This window comes from Carya illinoinensis, chromosome 13 (genome assembly GCF_018687715.1).
Source record: "Carya illinoinensis cultivar Pawnee chromosome 13, C.illinoinensisPawnee_v1, whole genome shotgun sequence".
Taxonomy (NCBI): Eukaryota; Viridiplantae; Streptophyta; class Magnoliopsida; order Fagales; family Juglandaceae; genus Carya; species Carya illinoinensis.
In genome coordinates, this window is record NC_056764.1 from 20,376,281 (window position 1) to 20,400,970 (window position 24,690).

Below are 24,690 nucleotides of genomic sequence, written 5' to 3' on the forward strand. Positions count from 1 at the left end.
GTGTCTTGCAAGTTTCTTTTTGTGTTTGCACAAACTGTGTACTCTATGATCATTTCTCCTTAGATGCAGAATAATATGAGGGTTATATGTTAGTCTGACATTTTTCAAATTTAGTCTTTAGGTGTAACTAATTGGATATCTCGAGTTTGGAGAATAAAAATGGGAATGGATTCAAGGACCATTGATTGGCTTTTTTATGTATGTTATTAGGGGAATTTTTTACTTGGTTTATGGCTTGTGACAAGAATAAAATATAAGACAAGCATAATCATTCCTCTTCCATTAAACATTGGGATTCCATTGTACTCTTTATGTTGTTCTTATGTTGAATATGCATCCTTTGATGGGCCACTTATTGTGGCAAACCAACATGCCCACAGTGTAAACATCCATTTGAGTTTATAGGATGAGACCTTGAAAATGAATCTAAGTTTTCCATTTGGAGAACCTCATGCTCTTAATTGGCCATTTCACCCTTGAAAATTGTTGAGTAGGTAAAAATAATTTAAATATGATTTTTTTGGGCGAGGGGGCCAAAGCTTAATTTTCTTGTCTATTTTCTATTGGACTATTATGAATTACTAGTTCATGTAGAAAGCATCTATTTGCATGCCCTTTTTTTACAGCCCCAACACACAACTCAAGTGCGTCTCCCACAATGATTAGAAAAAAGAAATGATTGGTGTTTTAAATTTTTATTACTATAAAAGGTCCCACAATAATTGGCATAAGGCTTGTAAGTAACAAATAATTAGTGAAGCATATTAAATGACAACATCAACGATTACATGTTTGAAGAGAGTGTTTGCCTACTTCTTAGAGCCAATTGGTTTAAACTTTTGATTTTGGACGACCAGGAAGACATTTATGATGATGCTGAAGATTATTATCCATATGAAGATGAAGAAGACGACCTAGATGAAGTTTACTTTAGCAGTTCAGCAAATCATCGGGAATCAAAGGTGGAGGAGATAATGGTTATGTCAGGTCAGGACGCCAAGAAGCAAGGCTAGTCTATCAACCAAATTTCCATGACACTGGTGCTGGTTCATCCTGAGAACCTTTGGAGGCTGCAAAAAGTGCAACTGGGCGACGGGCAAAATGGGAACTCAAATATGAAGCTGCTGATAAACCTACTGCAAGAAAGCACCAGCAACATCTGCTAAGGTTGGGTCGAATGTGAGTCCTTTCTTGCAAGTGCCTAAGTTGGGCCTTAAACACAGGTACTTAGGTACTTAAGTTTATGTAGTTGTTATGGCAGTGGGTTCTACAATCAAGTTTGAGACCCAACTTAGGTATTTACAGAAATGGCCTTAAGTCCGGCCCAAACTCATCGAATGTTGCTGCCGCTTTCTTTAGCATATTTATCAGCTGCTTCGTGTTTGAGTGCCCATTTTACCCCTTGGCCGGTTGCACTTTTCACACGCTCCTAAGGTTCTTGGGATGAACCTGCACCAGAGTCCTGAGAATTTGGTTGATAGACTAGCTTCGCTTCTAGGTGTCCTGACTTGACATAACCATGATCACCCCACTTTCGATTCCCAATACAAGACTTGCTAAACTATTGAAGTAAACTTCATCTAGATTGTCTTCTTCCTCTTCCTATGGATAATAATCTTCAGCATCATCATAAAAGTTTGCTTGGATCTCCAAAATCAAAGGTTTAGACCAATTGGCTCTAAGAAGTAGCAGATACTCTCCTCAAACATGTAATCGTTGATGCTGTCATTCAAGATGCTTCACTAATTATTTGTTGCTTACAAGCTTTATGCCAATTATTGTGGGACCCATTATAGTAATAAAAAAGTTAAAACACCTATCATTTTCTTATCATTGTGTGAGACTTACTTCAGTTGTGTGTTGGGACTGTAAAAAAAGGGCATGCTAATAGATGTTTTCAACATGAATTAGTAATTCATAACAGTCTAATAGAAAATACACCAGAAAATCAAGCTTCCCCCTCGGCCTAAAAAAATCGTGTTTAAATCATTTTTACATACTAAACAATAAGAAAATATATCAGAAATTAAGCAGCCAAAACTCCTATGAGTGAACGATTAATATTCTTGATTGCCGTTATAATTTAAGAGCCTCTAATTGTTCAATTGAGATATTATCAGCACTTATGAGACTTGACGTAGAACTCAAACCAATCAAGATCTATGAGCTGAGGCATAATAGGCACCAATACTATATTTAGATTAAACACATGCCACATACCATTGTAGGAACTATCTTACATCTCATACATGAAGGCTAACAACTGTGACCATAATTTCAAAGGCATGCAAAATATTAGCATCAAGCATGAGGCAATTTCCAATATAATAAAAGCAGCCAGATAAATAGATTGACGAGACAAACCAGTAAGCACGATCGCAATCTTTAAGAGTCGTCTCTTGAAGCATTACCTTATTTAAACATAATATTGCACATATTCCATCACAATACCCACACCCCTTTCCCTAAATTTCTTCTTTAATCTGTAGTTTACTCCAAAAAAAAAAAAAAATCCAAATAAATATGTGCAAGAATCACTAGAATTACCATAAAAGACAAAACTAGCGTATACGAAATGTACTAAATATTTCTTTGCATTCATACTCTCTTCCACCATTAGAATGTGCAGTTAAACCATTGCGTAGTTACTCAAGACGACACAAGATAACTAAAAAACTCAATTATTTTCGGTCCCAATAAGTTCCTAAAAGCTCCGTCCAAGAAAATATTTAAAAATTGCTACAAAGGTAAATAAATATTAGCACTGAAACCATTTTTTTTTTTTTAAAAAAAGAAAACTTTCTAGCTGTTCGGATCCCGAGAAAATGCAAGAAAGATATACATATATATAAAAATCTAGGCGAAACCCAATAAGTTTTGGTTTTTAAAATAAAAAAAGAAAAAAAAAAATCCATTCGGACTGCACTAGCTTCTTCTATTTTCTTTTGAGACCTTCGTGTACGTTCTTGTCGAGACGTGCAGTTTTCTTTCCACACATTTTTTTAATTTCTTAACCATTTTAAAAACTTTCACCAAATACTGGCAAACGAACGGTGCCTAACAGAACAAAAAATAAATGACATTTTACCAAGAAAGAACCTTGTGCAGAAAACATAAAATAGACCAGATCTGGTACTAATTTCTGAAAACGGGGATTGTCAAGGCACGGATCGAGGAACAAAGATAAAAGAATTTTACAGTACCTGAGGATCATGATCTTGGACGATGGAAAATGTCTCTGAAAAATAAAAATCCCCAATAAGAAGAGAGAAACGGCAAGAAAAGACCCGTTTATCCCTTTTATTTCTGTTTCGGATTCCAAAGAAGGTTGGAAGAGGTTGTGGGGTGGGGCTGGGTGCAGAGGAGAGAAGAAGAGGTGAAGTCCAAAAGCAGAGGACGTGAATGCTATTTATCAGCCCCTAATATGAGATTGAGGTGTGCAAATAGACTTCTATTTAGAATAGAAGTAGTGAAGAAAGAAGGATAAGTCTTGAATTAAAAGGTATTAGATAATGAAAACGAAAAGATAAAAAGATAAGCATTCAAGCGTACGAAACGCAAAGGGTAAAAGAGAAATCCCAGATCATTGGAAAATCTTGTTGCTTGTAGAGGTGCATATGTTTCAACAAGGAGATAGGCAGGATCCAGATGGCTATTTATTATCGGCGTTGCTGGAACCCTTCTCTCCCAGTCACGGATAACAACTCATAGTCTCACCTTGCACAGACTCTCGTAGATATCAGCATCCCAATTTTATCTTGAAAATATCCTCTGGAGGAGCTTCCCATATACTTATAATAGCAGTTGTGCTTGCAGCCTTATCTTTTTCTTGCTAAAAATAAATTCATTCCTCTTTTCACATATACTCCATACAACAACTGCAAATTCAGCCACTTCCTCGTTGTACAAAAAATTGAGTAAGCTCGTGACGATCTACTTGAAATTCTGTTTTATCAGCCTGGCTTTATGAAGCTCTATTGAGCAGTGGCTTTACGAAATTCTGTTTGACGGTTTGTTCGTGTTTGTGGCAGGGCATTCAACCACTACCGTGGGCTTCATGATGGTAGGTCCCAACAAATACACGGATGTTAACGAAAAGTGTTTTTCTCTTCGGGTGAGAAGACAGTCATTAGCTAGCAGTTGCACTAAAAATTCTAGCAGAACTTCACGAGGGAGTTGGAGTTAGGAGCCTATTTTTGGACAGGACATGAAGAGGAGATGATTTATGTATATTGTATGTGTGTTGGTGGATCAGGGCTGCTGATGGCAGAGTTTTGTTTTAGAGCTTTCTAGTTTTGGTATACTTGCATTTTTGTGGCTGTCTGCAAGCTTGAAGAGTTGCTTGTGCATTTTCTATGTGCTTCCTGCCTCTCTGGATTGTAACCTGTACATAGGGAAACCCCAAAACAAACTAAAGAAAAAAAAATGTTGTACTTTAGACCTTGTGAAATTTGAAGTATAATAGACTGAGAATTTTGTTTCGAAATTTGTGGATTCAAAAAATAAATGGGTAGATATTTTCATGTTCTTAAAGTCTCCCAAATGAAAGATTGACAGCAAAAAGAATTGCGACAAATGCCCAACACAAAACGCTGTAGAGAAAATATAGGATTCGAAGCCTCGCTGAGATACCAAGTTGTAAAGAGATTTGGCAACAATGGGGATGACATTTTTTAAGGTAACGCTCCTCTATGGGCAATTTTTAACACCTTTAAAAGATGTTATTCAAATTGCAAAACTTCAAACGAAAAGACTGTGCCTAATTTATTATATATATATATATATATATGTAGATTTCAACTCCAAAAAAGTCTGAGTCGGAGTTGGATTTTGGGCAATCCAACTCTGACAGTCGTTCTGCACCCCTACATATAACTTGAATTTCAACGTGTGATAAGAATATATTTTTAAGTTAAAGAATTTATAAGGGTTATGTGGAAGAATAGTCTCGGATGCTAACAAATCTCTGATATGGCACGCCACACGTTAACACGTAGCACGTCGTGTGCTATAAAATATTGAAAAAACATATATATAATTTATAAAAAGTAAAACTCGTTATATGAAGCCTAAAATTAGTTTGAAAGTAAAAAAAGTAGAAAACAAAACTAAATAACCAAGAAAACATTTTAAAATTCGATATTTAAAATAATGAGAAAGTAAAAGATATCATAAGCAAATGGTAATGTTTCTTCAAGAACTAAACACAATCTGAAGAAAGATAGGAGAATCACTTTCACAATCCCAAATAAGGTGAAAGTTTTTGCTTGGAAATTGTAAAGAGGGGCCAACAACAACACAATCTAAAGAAGAGGAAGGTGTTGCCTGAGGATACACTATTAGCTACGTAAAGGTGTGAGAGAAGATACTGCTCATGCCTTATATTATTGTCTCATGCTGCAAGAAAGATAGGAAAAGGTTTTCCTACATTTCAATTAACTGACTCTCATCAAGAGTTTGTGGGGATGGCCATTGAGGTAAGTGGAAAATGTAGCATTGTGGAAATGCAGCTTTTCTTTCTAATTGCATGGAGTTGCTGGTACAGAAGAAATAAGATGGTTTATGAGGATAAGAACTTGTTACCTAATCAAGTGATTGGTCATGCCCTTGCTGTGCAGAAGAATTATAAAGAAGTTAAAGGAAACCCACTGAAGATGAACAGAGTTGTTGTCGATGAGAGCCTCCACCACAAGGGTTATGAAACTAAATGTGGATGGTGCTATGTTTGCTGATCAACAGAGTGCAGGTGTAGGGATTATTCTTTGTGATGACCAAGGGGCAGTGATTATGGTAGTAAGCAGGAAGGAGCATGAGATGAATGATCCAATAAAGATTGAATTGCTAGCAATGCTAAGTGTTCACTTGGGAATTAAAGATCTTATTTCATAAAGTGATTCAATTTTTAATGGTGCAAGATCTTCATCGTACAGAAGATTCTATGTTTCTGCTAGGTAATATAATCAAAGATGCTCGAGAATTGATATAGAGGTTTAGTAGCTGCAAAGTTCAACATGTTGGGAGATTGGGAAATGAAGCCGTACATAGGCTTAGAAAGTTTGCTTGGAATGTTACTAATATTATAAGTACTATATGGCAAGGATCATTCCCTGATGTTATTTCTCATGTCCTTTGGTAATAAAGAAAAGGAAAAGAAAATGGTGTGGCATGGCCTAAGGCTATGCCACATTGGGCAACCCAAACAATGTTATGGTAAGTGAGCAATCACCCTTGTTAATTTGTTTTTCTTTTAATTATAACATGATGTCTTTAGTCCCACAATACCCATAGTATAAACATTAAAAAAGTAGGAATGAATACAAAAATATAAAGCTAAAACTATTCTTTGCAAAAAAAAGGTAAAAATAAATAAAGTACTAAACTTAAAAAAGGAAAAATTAGAAACTCCCCTAAAAAATGAGAAAAAAATAAAAAGATTACAACGAAACTTATGTTTTGGGACAAAATGTGTGTGGAAGGAACAAAATTTCCGAACAAAATTTCATCCTAAAATATGGTTATTTGGGACGATGTGCATGTTCTCTCCCAAAAGTAGCACAAACATAGTATATCGTTCGAACTGATCTAACAAATTTGGCTGCCATTTTTCTTTTCTTCATTCAAGTGAATATGTTACAAGCTCGAATTGTAGACTTACATAATTTAATTTTTTAAATGTAGAAAAACAATTAAAAAGACTAATTTATTGAGATAAACCATACATTAAAATAATTTCCCAAGAAAGATGAAATTATTTCTTTAAAATTATATTCAATTATAAAAACATAATTTAATATATATCCAAAAATAACGAAAAAAGGAAGACATTCATTATTTTTGTTTTTATCATTTTGATTTTTTTATTACTAAGGTTTACTTTTGTTTGTTTTATTTGATTTATATTGGCTACATATGTTTGTTTATTACAAACTTTCAACAGTTGTACATATTTTTTTCATAAAAAGTGTTTGTTATATTGTTTTGAAGTCACATCTTTTGATAGGCATTTATTTGGAAACATCCCTTAATAAAAATCTGTGTACAAAGAGAGAGAAGTTTAATAGTTAGTCTATATTTGTTTCAAACATAAAATCATTGGTCATGGTCCTTGATTGGTATGTTCTAGCTTTTTTTTTTTTTTTTTACTGAAACTTTTCTACAGTTTTATTTATTTATTTATTTATTTATATATATATATATATATTTTTATGACAACAATGGTGTGGATTAGAACTTTGTTTTGAGAATGTTGCATTTAGGTGCATGGTGATCGAATCAAACAAGCTGGAAGAATTTTGCTTTTGTTTTTCTACATAATTTTTCTTTCATTCGAGGGCATGGGATATTGTGCTTTTTAATTGTTTGTAGTGATAACTTAGAGTACTTAGAGCGTCAAGTTTCAGACTTGATCAATTCTTCTCTCGGAATTTTCTTTTGTTTTTTGTTTTGTACTTTTTGCTTTGTGAGTTTGATTAGGATTGAAGAAAATTGTAAACTTTTTGCCTTTTCTTTCTTTTCTTGGATGTAAGATTCTGTGGAAGAACCCATGAATTTAAAAGCTCAAACTCAAATGCAAAGCAGATCAATTTGCAGACAAAACCCAGATACAACCCTTTTCTCCAATTTGTGGAAGAACCAATGCACAAAGAAAAGCCCTAACTTAAATGCAAAGCAGATCGATTTGCACATCTCTATTCAAATCCTTTAAAAGATTTTGAATAAACCCTAATGCAGCCCATTTCGGCCATGTGTGGAAGAACCCACGAAGAAAAGCTCTAACACATATGCAAAACGAGTAGATGCTGCAACGTAAAATGAAATTTCTAATTTACAAGACCTACGTCTGTGTATTTCTTTTTGTGTTTTCCCTTTTTGTGTTATTGTTCCTCAAATCAGCTAAAATAGTGTGATACACTATATTTATGTGTACTTTAATTAAATAATTATTTCGTTTTATATTATTTTAGTTATATTATTTTATTATTTCTAACTCTGAAATTTAAATTCAATGTGCTTTATTGTTATTAATCATTGTTTATTCTTTAAATTTCTCTTTATTTTAAATTATTTTATTGTTGAATTTTATTATTTTATTTTACTTAGTCATTGCGTTTAAACTATTGCTGTAAATTACCATTTTGAAATTCTTTTCGTTGGATTAGTTTTAAAACCTGAGATGAAAAGACTGGATCTCTTTTCTTTCTCTTCCTTTTTCTTTTTCCCTTTTCCTTTCCTCTTTCTCCTTTCTTCTCTTCTTCTCCTTTTTCCCCTGCCTCCCGCACGACCCCCCTCTCCCTTTGCTCTTGTCCTCCGTGCATTCCCCCTCTCCGAGCCCAGCGCCGTCATGCACCTTGGTTGTCACCGCCCCTCTTACGCTAACGACTGCCACCCCACTAGAACCCACCTCTATCTCTCAGCTAGTATCTCTCTTCGTAGCACACTAGAATCCACGAGTTCTCCTCCATGTGCTACCATGGCAAACTTGCTTTTCGTGTGGAGAACTAATTTTGGGTGCATACGTATCACGACCACAAGCCGAGATGGGACATTATCTCGATGGAGCTCCTCTGGAAACTCGGGAGTGCAATATATTAAGTGACGTCCCCTGGGTTGTTGCTGGGCGATAACGGAATCAGACGGGATGGTAAGGGTCTCGTGTCGACTCTGTAGCCCCTCTATTGGCAGGGGCTAGAGGATGCTTGGCCACGAATGCACTAGGCATGGAACTGGGCATCATTTGTTATGAAGTCATACACACGGTCGTTACCCGTGGTGGGACGAAGGGAGCCAGGCTATGCGGATAGTCCCTAAGGGAGATCATGGTGCATACGAGATTATTGGCAGTTTAAACTCAGACCGTTTTTTGGAAAAATGGCAGTTTATTTTAATCGAATGATTTTTGGCCAAATGGAAATTTTGGAGTATGTTGGAAAAATATTTATTTTCAGAAAAAAAATGATGTTTTGGGTTTGATGTATATTTCAGCATATGCATGCATATATGTTAGTTGGATTAATGTATTTTTATCTTGTGGGTTGTTTGGTTGGTTACTTACCTCATTCACAATCTCACGTGGTATTCGAACCCTACTATTCTGTTTTATCGAATCGTAAATGTTGATGCAGACGAGGACATTGAGCCCGTGGGATCAGCTCCACCAGAGGAGTGACCTAGGTCATTTTCCATGTTTTGGGATTGATTTCCCACTTTTGTTATGTATTTTAGATTTGTATTATATTTTATCAGATTACTGTATAACTTTTGAAGGCATTTTTATTTTGGAAAATTTGTATTTAAAACTCTATTACTTAGTTGACTAACTTTTAATTATCCTCTGTGACCCTTATTGTACACTTTTTGCATGTACGCACACTTGGCATTGGTCGTTGGGGCATCACACAAAGCATTGTAAAAAGTTGTGGGTTGCCCCTCGGTTCCGCATGACAGTTGTCCCTGACAGAACTCTTTGGTAAGTTGGCAACCACCCTTATTTGTTTCTCTTTTAATTATGACATTATATTTTTAGTCCACAATACCCATTGTATAAATATTAAAAAATCCAGAATGAATTGAAAAATATAAAGCTAAAACTCTACTTTGCAAAAAAAATAAATAAATAATAAAGTATTAATGATGGGAACCAACAGGCCTACTCTTAAAGATCCTTTGCAAGTTCCAGATGGGCCAATTACAAGATCGAGAGCCAAGAAGATCAAGGAAGCAATGGAAGGATTAGTACAAACCACTTGGGAAGAAGCTAGCAAGAGCCCAACACTCAAGATAGGCTTGAAAGAAGAAAAACCAGCTTTGATCCACTTGATCCAAGCTGTGGAAGACTTGACTTAGAAATATGGCCTTTAGATATTAAGGCTTTCAATTTGTTTAAAGGATTTTTATTATTAGTTTTGAATAAGTGGGCTTGAGGATGCTTAACCACCACATATGTCTTACTTATTTGAACTAGGGTTTAGAAGTACTGTAGCATGACACTGTTCACGCTACAGTACACGCGGCTACTGTTCACAAAGGGCATTTTTGAGAGAAAGGGTCTCAAATTTTAGTCTAGGGTTTTATCATATTTTGGGGAGGGTATTTAAAGGATGTAATCAGCCATTTCAAGGCAGACATTATTTTATTTCGAATTTTAATTGTGAGTGAGTTTTCTCCTCTTGTTCTTAATTGAACTCTTGAACTTATCAAAGGTAAATCACAACCTTTGTGGCGTTCCTCCTCATAATTTGGGTTCTTGAGACGGGATTTCAACGGGTCTAGATTTTGATATAATCTATAGACTTGAGTTTGGCGTTCTTGGGTTTGTTTTTTCCAATATTGTTGTTGGGTCTCAAAGCGAGTCGATTGGGGTTCACATCATTTGGTATTCAGGGCAAGATTTCCAATCAGGTCTGATTCTATCTTTTATTTATTGCATCGTAAATTCTAGGGCTTCAATGTTCTAATGTGCAGAAATTCGTTTTTCCTTAGGCTGCCAAAATTTCCACCATCTAGGGTTTGAAATTTGTAGGGTTTCATTGATTCCCTTCTATTTCCTTGTCAATTTTTATATGTTTGAATTCAATTGTTTGATTATCCCAATTGAATATTTCTGTTTGTGGATGAATTGTTGAGAAAAGAAAAGAAAAGAAAAGAAAAACAAATCGTCCAGAAAAAAAAAAAAGTGTAGAAAAATCTCCAAAATTTTTTTTCTTGAGCCTTTCATCATAGGGGTTGTGCATCCTTCATTATAGTTGGTATCTTGTGTTACAGTCACTCTTCCATTCGTATAATTTCCGTGATTCTCGTGTCGTTTCTTTCCTTCCGTGTTTCTCTTGTTCTTGTTTCTTGGATCTAATTGCTAGTTGGGATTAAACAAGGTTGCTTTGTCTTGATTGAGTTCAATTAGTTCTGAAAGAACTTGAGTGGGAAAACTCAAGGTAAAAGGCAAGAGAGTGTGAGATTATTATCGAAAAAAAAAAGCCAATTCAGAGTGAAACACGAGTGGAGTGCCATCATTTGAGTGTAAACACGTAAGGGAGCGTGTGAGGTCCTTTTTTTTCTGCTAACATTTTCTTTTTGCTGCACATTACAATGTCTCATCGCAGTGGCTCATCACCCAAGGGGATAGCAGATAACTCATTTGTGTTGCAAGCCATGCAACAACAGTTTGAGCGGATGAACATGCTATTGGGACAAATGGAGGATAGGATGAATCAACAACAAGCAGAGATTAGAAATTTGCAAGGTGGGAGAAATCGGAGGCGACGTGAGCCTAGGGTTGAAAATGCATATGAGAATGAAGGAGATGATGAGGATGAGGAAGACCTAACATCTGAAATTGGGTTGGGTAGACATAGAGGAGTTAGGCGTGAAAGAGGATTTGAGGGGAACCTAGGGGGTCGGGATGGTGTCGATAGAGACTTGGGGAGCATCAAAATGACAATACCATCTTTCCAAGGTAGAACTGACCCAGAGGTTTATCTAGAGTGGGAAAAAAAAATAGATTTAGTATTTGATTGTCATAATTACTCTGAGGAGAAGAAAGTAAAGTTGGCAGTAATTGAATTCACTGATTATGCTATTATTTGGTGGGATCAATTAGTGACCACTAGGAGGAGGAATCATGAGAGGCCTATAGAGACATGGGGAGAGTTGAAAGCTCTCATGAGGCGGAGATTTGTGCCTAGTCACTACTATAGGGACCTTTATCAAAATCTCCAAAATCTTACACAGGGGTCTAGGAGTGTGGAGGATTACCATAAGGAGATGGAGGTGGCTATGATTCGGGCTAATGTAGAGGAGGACCGGGAGGCCACCATGGCTAGATTTTTGAGTGGTTTGAATAGAGATATAGCCAATGTGGTTGAATTGCAACATTATGTGGAGATAGAGGACATGGTGCACATGGCTATGAGGTGGAGAGGCAATTAAAGAGAAAAGGGACAGCAAGGTACACTTCGGTTCCTAGCACTACTTGGAAATCAAAGTGGGATAGGAATGATCCTGCTGAAGCAAAGAGAAAGATCGAACCACCTAAGGGCAAAGATGAGGGACCTAGCAGCAAAGCCAAGGTAGAATCTCAACCTTCAAGGAATAGAGATATTAAATGTTTTAAGTGTTTGGGTTCAGGGCACATTGCTTCTCAATGTCCAAATAGGTGAGTGATGATTATGCGTGACAATGGGGAGGTGATGACTGAGAGTGAGGATGATCGTGATGGAGTGCCCGAGTTGGTTGATGCTAGTGATGATGAAGGAGTGATATATGCTGTGAGTGAGTCTCTTGTTGCTAGGCGTGCTCTCAACACACACATTAAGGTGGATGATGCCGAGCAACAAAGAGAGAACATTTTCCATACTAGATGTCACGTCAACAGCAAAGTATGTAGTATGATTATTGATGGAGGGAGTTGTACTAATGTGGCTAGCACTACTTTGGTTGAGAAATTGAATTTACCAACCTTAAAACACTCTAGACCATACAAATTGTAGTGGTTGAATGATTGTGGGGAAGTTAGGGTGGATAGACAAGTGTTAGTTCCTTTTTCAATTGGAAGGTATCAGGATGAGGTGCTTTGTGATGTTGTGCCTATGCATGCTGGCCATATTTTGTTAGGGAGGCCGTGGCAATATGATAGGAGGGTGACACATGATGGGTTCAAAAACATGTACAGCTTTGTAAAGGAGGGCAAAACAATCAAGCTTGCTCCTTTAACTCCAAGCCAGGTCTATGAAGACCAATTGAAATTGAAAAGTGAGGTTGCTCAGAAAAGAAAGAGTGAAAATGAGAGTGATAAAAAAAGAAAGAGTGAAAAATGAGAGTGATCAAAAAAGAATGAGTGAAAAAGAGATTGAGCAGAAAAGAAAGAGTGATAGTGAAAATGAGCACAACAAAAAGAGTGAAAAAGAAAGTAGAGATGTGGCTGAGAGTAGAGAAAAAAGAGTAGAGTCACGAGAGAAAAAAGAAAGAGAGTCTGCAGAGAGAAAATGAAAGACAAAAGTGAGTTTCTATGCTAGAGAGAGTGAGGTTAAGAGGGCTTTCTTCGCAGATCGCCCTATGATTTTTCTTGTCTATAAAGAGTCTTATCTTACTCTTGATGACACTCACCAGTCTCTTCCTAGTTTGGCTATTTCCTTGTTGCAGGAGTTTGATGATGTATTCCTAGAGGAGATGCCTAATGAGTTGCCACCCATTAGAGGCATTGAGCATCAGGTTGATTTTGTACCTGGAGCTGCTATTCCAAACCGACCAGCCTATAGGAGTAATCCAGAGGAGACAAAGGAGCTTCAGAGGCAAATTGAGGACTTGATGAGCAAGGGCTACGTGAGGGAGAGCATGAGCCCATGTGCAATACCAGTGCTATTAGTGCCAAAGAAGGATGGGACGTGGAGAAAGTGTGTTGTTGCAGGGTGGTCAACAATATTACGGTAAAGTATCGGCATCCCATTCCTAGATTAGATGATATGCTTGATGAATTGCATGGCTCTTGTATTTTTAGTAAAATTGATCTTAAAAGTGGGTACCATCAAATTAGAATGAAAGAGGGTGATGAATGGAAAACTGCTTTTAAGACTAAGTATGGCCTTTATGAATGGTTGGTTATGCCATTTGGACTTACAAATGCGCCCAGTACTTTCATGAGATTGATGAACCATGTCCTACGTGCATTCATTGGCAAGTTTGTGGTTGTGTATTTTGATGATATCCTAGTGTACAGCAAGGACTTAAATGAGCATATTGAGCATTTGAGATATGTGTTTGATGTGTTGAGATGTGAAAAGTTGTATGCTAATTTCAAGAAATGTACCTTTTGCATGGAAAGAGTTGTTTTTCTTGGATATGTTGTTAGTACAAAGGGTATTGAGGTGGATGAAGAGAAAGTCAAGGCCATCAAGGAGTGGCCAACGCCAAAGAGTATCACTGAGGTAAGAAGCTTTCATGGTTTAGCTAGCTTTTATTGGCGTTTTGTTAAAGATTTTAGCACCATTGCTGCACCACTCACTGAAGTCATTAAAAAGAATGTTGGGTTTCATTGGGGGGCTACTCAAGAGAATGCTTTTGCCACCATTAAAGAAAGGTTGTGCTCTGCACCTGTGCTAGCATTACCTGATTTTAACAAAGCTTTTGAGATTGAATGTGATGCCTCAGGTATAGGGATTGGAGCTGTTGATGCAGGATAGGCGGCCCATAGCTTTCTTCAGTGAAAAGTTAAGTGGGGCCTCACTCAAGTACCCTACTTATGACAAAGAGCTTTATGCTCTTGTTCGTGCATTGGAGACTTGGCAGCACTACCTATGGCCTAGGGAATTTGTGATCCATACCGATCATGAATCATTAAAGCATCTCAAGGGTCAAGGTAAGTTGAATAAAAGGCATGCTCGTTGGATGGAATACATTGAGACATTTTCATATGTCATCTGTTACAAGCAAGGTAAGGAGAACATTGTTGCTGATGCTTTATCTCGAAGGTATGTACTTCTTACTTCTATGAGTGCTAAGATGCTTGGGTTTGAATATGTAAAAGACCTATATGCCGATGACGCTGACTTCTCTAATGTGTACGTGGCATGTGATAAGGTGGCATTTGGTAAGTTTTACAAGCATGAGGGTTACTTGTTTAAAGAAAACAAACTTTGTGTGCCAGGTTGTTCTATGCATGAATTACTAGTGCGTGAGGCACATGGTGGTGGATTAATGGGACACTTTGGTGTCAAGAAGACTTTGGATATTTTGCATGAACATTTCTTTTGGCCTAAGATGAAGAGAGATGTCACTCGCATTTGTGGCAGGTGCATTACATGTAGGAAGGCCAAATCTAAAGTGTTGCCACATGGGTTGTATACACCCTTACCCGTTCCTAGTGAACCATGGGTCGACATATCTATGGACTTTGTTTTGGGGCTACCTAGGACCAAAAGGGGTAGAGATTCTATTTTTGTGGTTGTGGATAGATTTAGTAAAATGGCACATTTCATTCCATGCCATAAAACAGATGATGCCACAAACATAGCTGACTTGTTTTTCAGGGAGATAGTGCGACTCCATGGTGTTCCCAGGAGTATTGTTTCTGATAGGGATGTTAAATTCCTTAGCTACTTTTGGAAGGTGTTGTGGGGGAAATTGGGTACCAAGCTCTTATTTTCCACTACTTGTCATCCGCAGACTGATGGTCAAACTGAAGTAGTTAATAGGACCTTAACTCAGCTTTTACGCACTGTTGTTCATAAGAATTTAAAAACTTGGGAGGATTGTTTGCCATTCATAGAGTTTGAATATAATAGGACCATGCATACTACTACTTCATATTCTCCTTTCGAAATTGTTTATGGATTCAATCCGCTTACCCCTTTAGATTTGATGCCTTTACCGGTTGATGGTAGGAGTAGCTTGGATGGACAAAAGAAGGCGAAGTTGGTGAAGTCACTCCATGAGAGGGTACGGCTTCAAATTGCGCAAAAGAATGAAAGAGTTGCTTCCCAAGCCAATAAAGGGCGAAGGCGTGTCATCTTTGAACCTGGAGATTGGGTTTGGGTTCACATGCGCAAAGAAAGATTCCCAGCTTTTCGGAGGACTAAGTTGCATCCTCGAGGAGATGGACCTTTCCAAATCCTTGAGAAAATTAATGACAATGCCTATAAAGTAGATCTCCCAGGTGAGTATAATGTGTCTGCTACCTTCAATGTTTCTGATCTTTCTCCTTTTGACGTAGGTGAAGATTCGAGGTCGAATCCTTTTGAGGAGAGGGGGAATGATGGGAACCAAGGCAGGCCTACTCTTAAAGATCCTTTGCAAGTTCCAGATGGGCCAATTACAAGATCGAGAGCCAAGAAGATCAAGGAAGCAATGCAAAGATTAGTACAAACCACTTGGGAAGAAGCTAGCAAGAGCCCAACACTCAAGATGGGCTTGAAAGAAGAAAAACCAGCTTTGATCCACTTGATCCAAGCTGTGGAAGACTTGACTTAGAAATATGGCCTTTAGATATTAAGGCTTTCAATTTGTTTAAAGGATTTTTATTATTAGTTTTGAATAAGTGGGCTTGAGGATGCTTAACCACCACATATGTCTTACTTATTTGAACTAGGGTTTAGAAGTACTGTAGCATGACACTGTTCACGCTACAGTACACGCGGCTACTGTTCACAAAGGGCATTTTTGAGAGAAAGGGTCTCAAATTTTAGTCTAGGGTTTTATCATGTTTTGGGGAGGGTATTTAAAGGTGTAATCAGTCATTTCAAGGCAGACATTATTTTATTTCGAATTTTAATTGTGAGTGAGTTTTCTCCTCTTGTTCTTAATTGAACTCTTGAACTTATCAAAGGTAAATCACAACCTTTGTGGCGTTCCTCATCGTAATTTGGGTTCTTGAGACGGGATTTCAACGGGTCTAGATTTTGATATAATCTAGGTTCTTGAAACGAGTTCTCAACGGGTCTAAATTCTCCATCCATAGACTTGAGTTTGGCGTTCTTGGGTTTGTTTTTTCTAATATTGTTGTTGGGTCTCAAAGCGAGTCGATTGAGGTTCACAAAACTTAAGAAAAGAAAAAAATATAAAATCCCTTGAGAAATGAGAAAAAAATAAAAAGACATCAATAAATTTATGTTTTACGATGAAATGTGTGTGGAATGAAAAAAATTTTCAAACAAAATTTCATCCTAAAATTTGCTTATTTGGGACGATGTCTATATTTTGTCCAAAAAGTAGAACAAATATAGTATATGATTTGAACTGATCTAACAAATTTGGCTGCCATTTATTTATATTTTTGACATTCAAACGAATATGTTACAAGCTCAAACTATTGACTTATCTAGTTTAATTTTTTAAATATTGAAAAACAATTAAAAAGACTAATTTATTGAGATAAACCATACATTAAAATAAATTCACAAGAAAAATGAAATTATTTCTTTAAAATTATATTGAATTATAAAAACATAATTTAATATATCTAAAAATAACAAAAAAAAAAAAGACATTATTACTAAGGTTTACTTTGGTTTATTTGATTTGATTTCTATTGGCTTCATATGTTTGTTTTTTTACATCTCTGAAAAGTTGTATATATTTTTTTCCATAAAATTGTCCGTTATATTGTTTTGATAAGCATTTTTTTGGGAAAAATCCCTTAATTAAAATATGTGTATTATAAAGAGAGAAAAGATGTGACTAGCTTTGTATGGTTTTATTCCTGATACGAAAAGTAGGTATTCTACAGGCCTACAAAAAGTACGTTAAGATACGGGCAATGAAAAATCCCATAGACGGTGCTAAATGTTAAGGAAATTTTCTGTAATGACAGCCATGTCTTCTTGTAACTTGCAATCAGAAAGTAGAATGGATTGGAGTCCCCGGGTTGCCTTCAATGATTAAGTTAGAATATTTCTTGGAGAATCAACCAAAAAATATTGAACTAGAGCAAGTAGCTATTTTACCTACATTTTAGCATTATATTCTCCCCTTAAGGTTGAGCCTCTCCTTCTCCTCTAAGCCTGGAGTGTTCATTTCTTGTACTGGGTGCCATGTCATTGCATTTAATTCTAATTCTCTCGCGAGTTCGTTGAGTCGAGATAGGTGGTGAGGTGTGGTCTCTCTCTAGGTGTTCTATCAGGGACAAGATCTTAGGCCGGGCTGTGATCCTGTATGGGTTATTTAATGCGGGTTATTTAATGCGGTGTGGCTTCTCATGAATTTTTCAGGTAGGGGCCTGTTTGTTAATGTGTTGTCTCACTTTTGCACGCCGATCTAGATCTCAGGTGCGTCTGTTTTTTTGCTATTAGCCCATTCCCATAGGGCTCTCCTGGCCTTCCTCTTTTTTGGGACAAGCCCCGACGCCCTACCTACTTCTCAAGTCATAATTACGGGTTTCTGTTCTTTAATTTAAAGGTCACCACATGAGTGCACTCAGCCAGTTTGGGGCAAGAGCCCATTCATCTTGAAGAGAAAACATTTAAGTGGTATATATTGAATAGATAAGTTGATGTGACAAGGGTAGACGAAAGTGGTTTGTCGTAAGGGGGAGATGCAACACAAGATAGGAGGGGGGATAACTAACCGTGTGCAGATCAAGAACCAGTGAGTATGGAAGGAAAAAACTAGTGTGAAAGAAGAAACCAGTGAGAAGGAGCAAGTCACCTTCGTGGCAGATGGAGTAGCCGGTGGGGTTGAGAAGCAGGGAGAGAAAGAACACATGATGGAGCAAACCATGGTTTTGGTTATGGATGGAGTTGCAGATGGGGTAGCAAAGGAGGGGGAGAAAGAGCATGTGATAGAACAACAGATAGCCTTTTTTTTTTCTTTCTTTTTTTTTTTTTTTTTTAGGAAGAGCCGAAAACCACACACATAGTAGCCCCGTCCCAAATTTATTAAAAAACCCTCACTTATGGCGGAGGAAAACCGTGGTTACAACCCAAGGCCTGGGGGCTACAAAAAAACGAAAACCCAAACCTAAAAACCAATAAAAAAACTCAAAAAACAAAACATTGGCCCTACGAAAACAAAACCAAAACCTCAAAGTAGAACCTGCAAAAGACAAACCTGCACGAACAAAGATTAAGAAAGGAAATAACGGAGTGCAAAGAGGGACATACCTGGAGATAAAGACAAAGCCAGTAACATCTAGCAACGTCTTCGAATTTTTCGAAGGTAAGGGAAACCTCCTTTATCCAACCGGATATTACCTCTAATGTGAGCAGGCAGCTCTGATAAGGAAGACTAGAAAACAGTTTGACCATTGGCACCCAGTTTGGCAAAGCCATCCGCGACCGAATTACATTCCCTAAAGCAGTGACCAAGAGAGACATGAAGCCCAGCTAGACGACTTTGAATTTCATCCCAATAATCTTCCATATACCAAAGGCCACAGCATTTGTTTCTCAACTAGTTAAGGACTAACATGGAATCAAGTTCAATTTCCACTGATACAACACCCATTAAACCAATGTGACGAAGTCCATGAAGTAAACCCATGAACTCTGCATGATTATTTGAGTTATGCCCTATTTCAACTGCAAACCCACAAAGCATGTTCCCTTTATCATCCCGAATAATGCCACCGGCACCTGAAGGACCTGGATTACCAAGAGAACACCCATCCACATTCAATTTAACCCAACCCTGCTTAGGAGACTTCCATTTAATCGGAATAACTATCTCTTTTCTCATCATATTAATAGGCATATTGAAACAATGTAGAACTCCTTCATCTTGCTTAGAGAGCAAATTAACATCCTTAATCTTTAAAGCAGTCCAGGAGACCCAATATTTGATAGAACACCACACCTGTTGAACCGATTCCATCAAACCTTCCATCCTGGCCTTACAACGCCGACCCCATAAACGCCAAGTTATGATGGCCGGAAGAAGACCCAACAATTGACCAGAGCGAGTAGAATTTTTTGCCTGCCTATACCAACACTCCACCCGCTGTCTCCAACTCCAACCTTCCCTCCAAGGAATACCAAGCACTGCCGAACAAATACACCAAATTTTTTCAGCAAAATTACCTCTCGCAAGACTATGATTAAGATCTTCATACTCAGGTTCAGAGCAACAATCGCAACAGGAGGCAATAGGAATACCTATTCTGCGTATTCTGTCATCCACCGGGAGACAATCATGAATGGCTTTCCACATAGTAATCGACATCTTCTTGGGAAGGGCAAGATGCCAGACCCATTTTGCCCAAGGGAAATCTGGGCCCCTTGTTCGAATACAATTCCAAGCACTTTTGGTAGAGAAAAGCCCATCAGCATTAGGGAGCCAAATCGAAACATCCTTCCCATTTTTAACCCGACCCAATTGCAAAATAAGATCCTCAGCTTTTTGATGACCAACCAACCGAGTAAACAGATCCATATTCTAGCCCAACCCAGATTTGCAATCTTTCAATTTAAGGTTCGGCATATCTGAAATCCGAGTATTAGTACAAAGAGGGCCATCATCAGCCCACTTATCAAGCCAAAAATGGATTTTACCCTCCCGCACTTTCCATTTAGAATTAGCTTGCACTAAAGGAATATTATGCAAAATCATCTTCCAAAAAATAGAATCTTTCGTAGATTCCACCATAGAGATATGTTTGTCACCAACATATTTAGCATGAAAAAAATTGGACCAAAGAGAAGTACCTTGCAAAAAATTCCAAGCTAACTTCATGTGGAGAGAAGATTGCACATCTTGGAGACTACGAATGCCCAACCCTCCTTCCGAGACAGGCTTACAAATGTCCATCCAAGAATGCCATTTTTTCTTAGCTTTCCCATCTCTGACACCCCAAAAAATGTACTAATGATTCTTTGCAGTTTCTCAATCACGGCTTTAGGAGTCCTTAAGATAGAAAGAATGTGTACGGGTATGCTTTGGAGGACATGTTTAATAAGAATCAACCGCGCCTCGCTAGATAACAATCTGGTTTGCCAACCCTCCAATCTGGTCTGAACTTTAGCAATCAAATCATCAAAGTGAGCAATCTTCAATCTTCCAGAAATAATAAGAACTCCCAAATATTTAAAAGGAAAAATTCTTTCCTTAAAACTAGTGAACCGAAGAAGAGCCCGACATCTAGAAGCAGAAACCTACGAAGAGAAATAAATAGAAGATTTGTTTTTGCTAACTGCTTGCCCCAACCACTGTTCATACTTCCTCAACACACCAGTAATAGCTTTCAAGGATGCCTTGCCCCCATTACAGAAAAGAACTATATCATCTGCATAAAGAAGGTGAGAAATAATAGGAGTACCCCTTGGATGATAAAACGGAACAATCTTACCCATATGTATCTAATTTTTTATCATCCTCGAAAGGATTTCCTCCACAATAATGAAAAGATAAGGAGATATGGGGTCACCTTGTCTCAACCCACGACCACCTTAGAACAACAGATGGCCTTGGTTGTGGATGGGGCTGTGGAATGTAGAGAGCTATGGCAAAGTTTAGAGGTGGTTGATGCCAATGAGTCCCTTTGGCTTATGGTAGGGGACTTCAATATTATCTAGGAAGATAGTGAAAGAGTGGGTGGCCATCTAACGCTGCTAGCTTCTATGGTAAATTCTAATAATTGTATTGACCACTTTGATTTATTGGAGCTTCAGGTTATGGGATGCCGACTGTCATGGTGGTGTAATGGCCATGAGGGGTAGACTTGAAGCTAGGCAAGGCTTGATAGAGCATTGATTAATACCCATTTCGCAAATAGGTTTCATTAAGCTTTCTTTGAATATCTTCAATGGATGACATCAGATCATTGTCCTATGCTCATTCACTCCCAAAAACCAGGGGTAAGCTATGGCCATCATCCTTTTCGCTTTCAAAATATGTGGGTATCTCATGAAGATTTTTTGCGATGTGTGGAAGAAGTATGGAAGGAACCTACTACATCTGTGAGTCTTGTAAGGTTGGCAAAAAAACTGAAGAAAATAAAGCTTGCGCTACGAGCTTGGATTAAACAGGCATTTGGGCATGTGGGGGCAGACCGTTAAAGAATTAGAAGAGAGATTGGAGGCCTTAGAGAGTCAGTTATAAGGGGGCTATGATAATGAGGTAGAATGTGATTTCTTGGTGACTAAACTTGAACTGGATTCATAGGAATGACGTGAAGAATCCAGACTCTCTCAATTGGCAAAAAAGAGGTGGCTTTTAGAGGGTGACTGGAATGGAAAATACTTCCATGCAGTTGTTAACCAACGGAGAAAAAATAAAGTCATACAGAACATGCAGCTAGAGAATGGAGTCATTTTGAACTTGCCAGAACAGGTCCATCAAGAAGCTTTAAATTATTTTCAAAACTCTCTTTCAAATGATTCTATTGCTGAACAGGTGGATCTCACACCTCTTATATAGTGCTCTATATCTGAGGAAAATAATTTGGCTCTTGCTATAGCCCTGTCTGAGACTGAGATTTTGGCTTATTTGAAATCAATTCTGAAATAGAGCTCACCTGGACTGGATGAGTTTGGCTCGGGTTTCTATTTAAGTTGATGTGATTTGATCAAAGAGGATGTTGTTGAGGCAACCAAGGAGTTCTTTTCAAGTTCTGGTTTACCTAGATTTTACACGGCATCATATCTAGTGTTGATTTCGAAGGTAGAGGATCCTAAGAGTTTTGACAATTTCTGACCTATCAGCCATTGTTCAGTTGTGTATAATATTTCTTCTAAGGCTCTCGTGCAAATGATGACACCTTATTCATCTCAGTTGATTTCTCATGAATAAGGAGAGTTTATTCCAGGCCGCAGCATCTTTGAAAACATCACTTTGGCTTAGGAATTGGTTCACTCTCTGAATAAGAAAACAAAGGGTGGCAACATTATGGTGAACATTCATACGACCAAAGCCTATAATTGCGTAAATTGGCAATTTTTATTGAATGTGTTAACATCTATTGGCTTTTCTCATCAGGTTTGTAATCTTGTAAGGGAGTGTGTTCAGTCCCCTTGGTTCTCCATTATGATGAATGGGACTTTCAAGGGTTTCTTCCAACCGGCTCAGGGTCTAAGACAAGGTGATCCGCTATCTCCAAATTTATTTATTATTATGGCGGAGGTGTTGTCAAGATTACTTCGCAAGAATTTTGAAGAGTGTCGAATTGGATGTTTTTCTCATCCTGTGGGTGGGCCTCTTCTCACACATTTACTCTATGCGGATGATCTTTTAGTTTTTGTGAATGGTGGCAAGCCCATAAATTCAGCAAAGTTGTTGGACCAAATACTAGTGTTTATAGCAAAACCAGAAACCAAGTTTCCTTTAAAATCTCTAATCACTTCTCTCATCTCTAATCACATCTTTCCCCTGCTTCACTCTTCCCAGTTCTGCAATGATCTGTTTTGATTTTTCCATCCCGACCAGCCGATCGAAAACTTTCACCTTCCATCCACTTTTAGTCTTGCAATCTTCTAATAATAAGGTTGGTGAGTCTCTAGCTTCATGGTGATCAATAAGAGGGCTATCCGAAGACCACTTGTCATGCCAAAAAGATAAATTTCCTTCTCTGACCTTCCACTGAGAAAATTTTTGCACTACCGGCGAATTATGCAATAACATTTTCCAGAATTTTGAAACTTTTGAAGGGTCCACAATAGAAATATGTTTCTGGCCTACATATTTAGCAAGAAAAAACTTCGACCAAATCGAATTACCATGTAATAAGTTCCAAACCAATTTCGTATGATGTGAAACCTGAACCTCATGCAAATTACATAGTCCAACACCCCCTTTAGTAACTGGCCTACAGAGTTCCTCCCAAGCCCACCATCTTTTTTCAGCTTCCCATATCTAACTCCCCAAAAGAAGGTACTCAAATTTGCTTCAATTTATCCATCACCACCTTAGGAGTGTGTAAAATTGAGAGGCAGTGAATAAGAATGCTTTGCAAAACATGCTTTAAAAGTAAAAGGTGAGCACCACTGGACAAAAGTCTAGCCTTCTACCCCTCTATTCAATCTCGAACTCTGTTTATTATTCCTTCAAAATGTGCCACAAGGAGTCTTCCCGAGACTATTGGAATACTCAAATAATTGAACGGAAATTCCCCTTCACTAAAACCAGTTAAGTGTAGAATCATTCGACGCTTAGCTGTGGACACATGTTTTGAGAAATATACAGAAGATTTCCTCTCATTCACCATTTGACCCGACCATTCTCCATATTGCTTGAGAACCTTGGAGATAGACTTCATAGATGTCTTTCAACCAATTGCAAAAATCACTATATCATCCGCATAAAGTAGATGGGAAGTAATAGGAGCTCCCCTCGGATGATAAAAAGGTATAATTTTCCCCAATTCTATTTCTTGTTTTAACATCCTTTTTAACATCCTAGAAAGGATCTCCTCGACTAGAATAAATAAATATGGGGATAACGGATCACCCTGTATTAATCCTCGGCCACCCTTGAAAAAACCTTTAGGAATTCCATTCATTACCACTGAGTACCAAGGAGTAGTGATGCCTTGAATAATCCCACAAACCGACTTAGAGAAACCAAAGGAATACAACATATGTAGAAGAAAATCCCATTCAATGCTATCATATGCTTTGGCCATATCAATCTTCATCACAACATTTCCCCCCCAAGATGGTTTGTTTAAACCATGGAACATCTCTTGGGTCAAACTAATATTTTCAAGAATACTCCGACCTTGAATAAATGCTCCTTGTTCCGGCGAAATAAGTTTGGATAATATCGAAGTTAACCGAGTAACCAGAATTTTGGAACATATCTTATAAAACGCCAAACATAAACTTATCGGTTTGAACTCATCAAAACTATTGGGATTGGGAATTTTCGGAATTAAGACCAAGAATGAGGCCAAATAAAATCTTGGAAGCATAGCACCACTGAAAAATTCTACCACCGCCTGGACAACCTCCTTGTAAATAATATGCTAACATGATCGATAGAACCCCGAACAAAACCCATTAGGCCCCGGACTACTATCCACTGGAATTGAGAAAATAGTCTCCTTAACTTCCTATTGAGATGGCACTCTACATAATTCAGCATTATCAACCTCAGTAACCAACTTATCAACTAGGCCTTCCAAATTTGGCATATCACCAATCGGCCAAGCCTCCAGAAAATTTTGAAAATAAGCCAAAGCACCATTATGTACTTGTTTAGGAGTATTAAGAGTAGTACCATCAGCAAGTTTCATCTCTTCCACTTGCCTATGATTACGTCGACTGACTGCTCGGAAGA

The 24,690-nt window shown here is 37.7% G+C and overlaps 1 pseudogene; it reads left to right on the forward strand.

The window, feature by feature from the left end:
* The first annotated feature begins 335 nt into the window (after positions 1–335).
* LOC122291025 lies at positions 336–1,183 on the forward strand (annotated as a pseudogene).
* Positions 1,184–24,690: the final 23,507 nt, after the last annotated feature.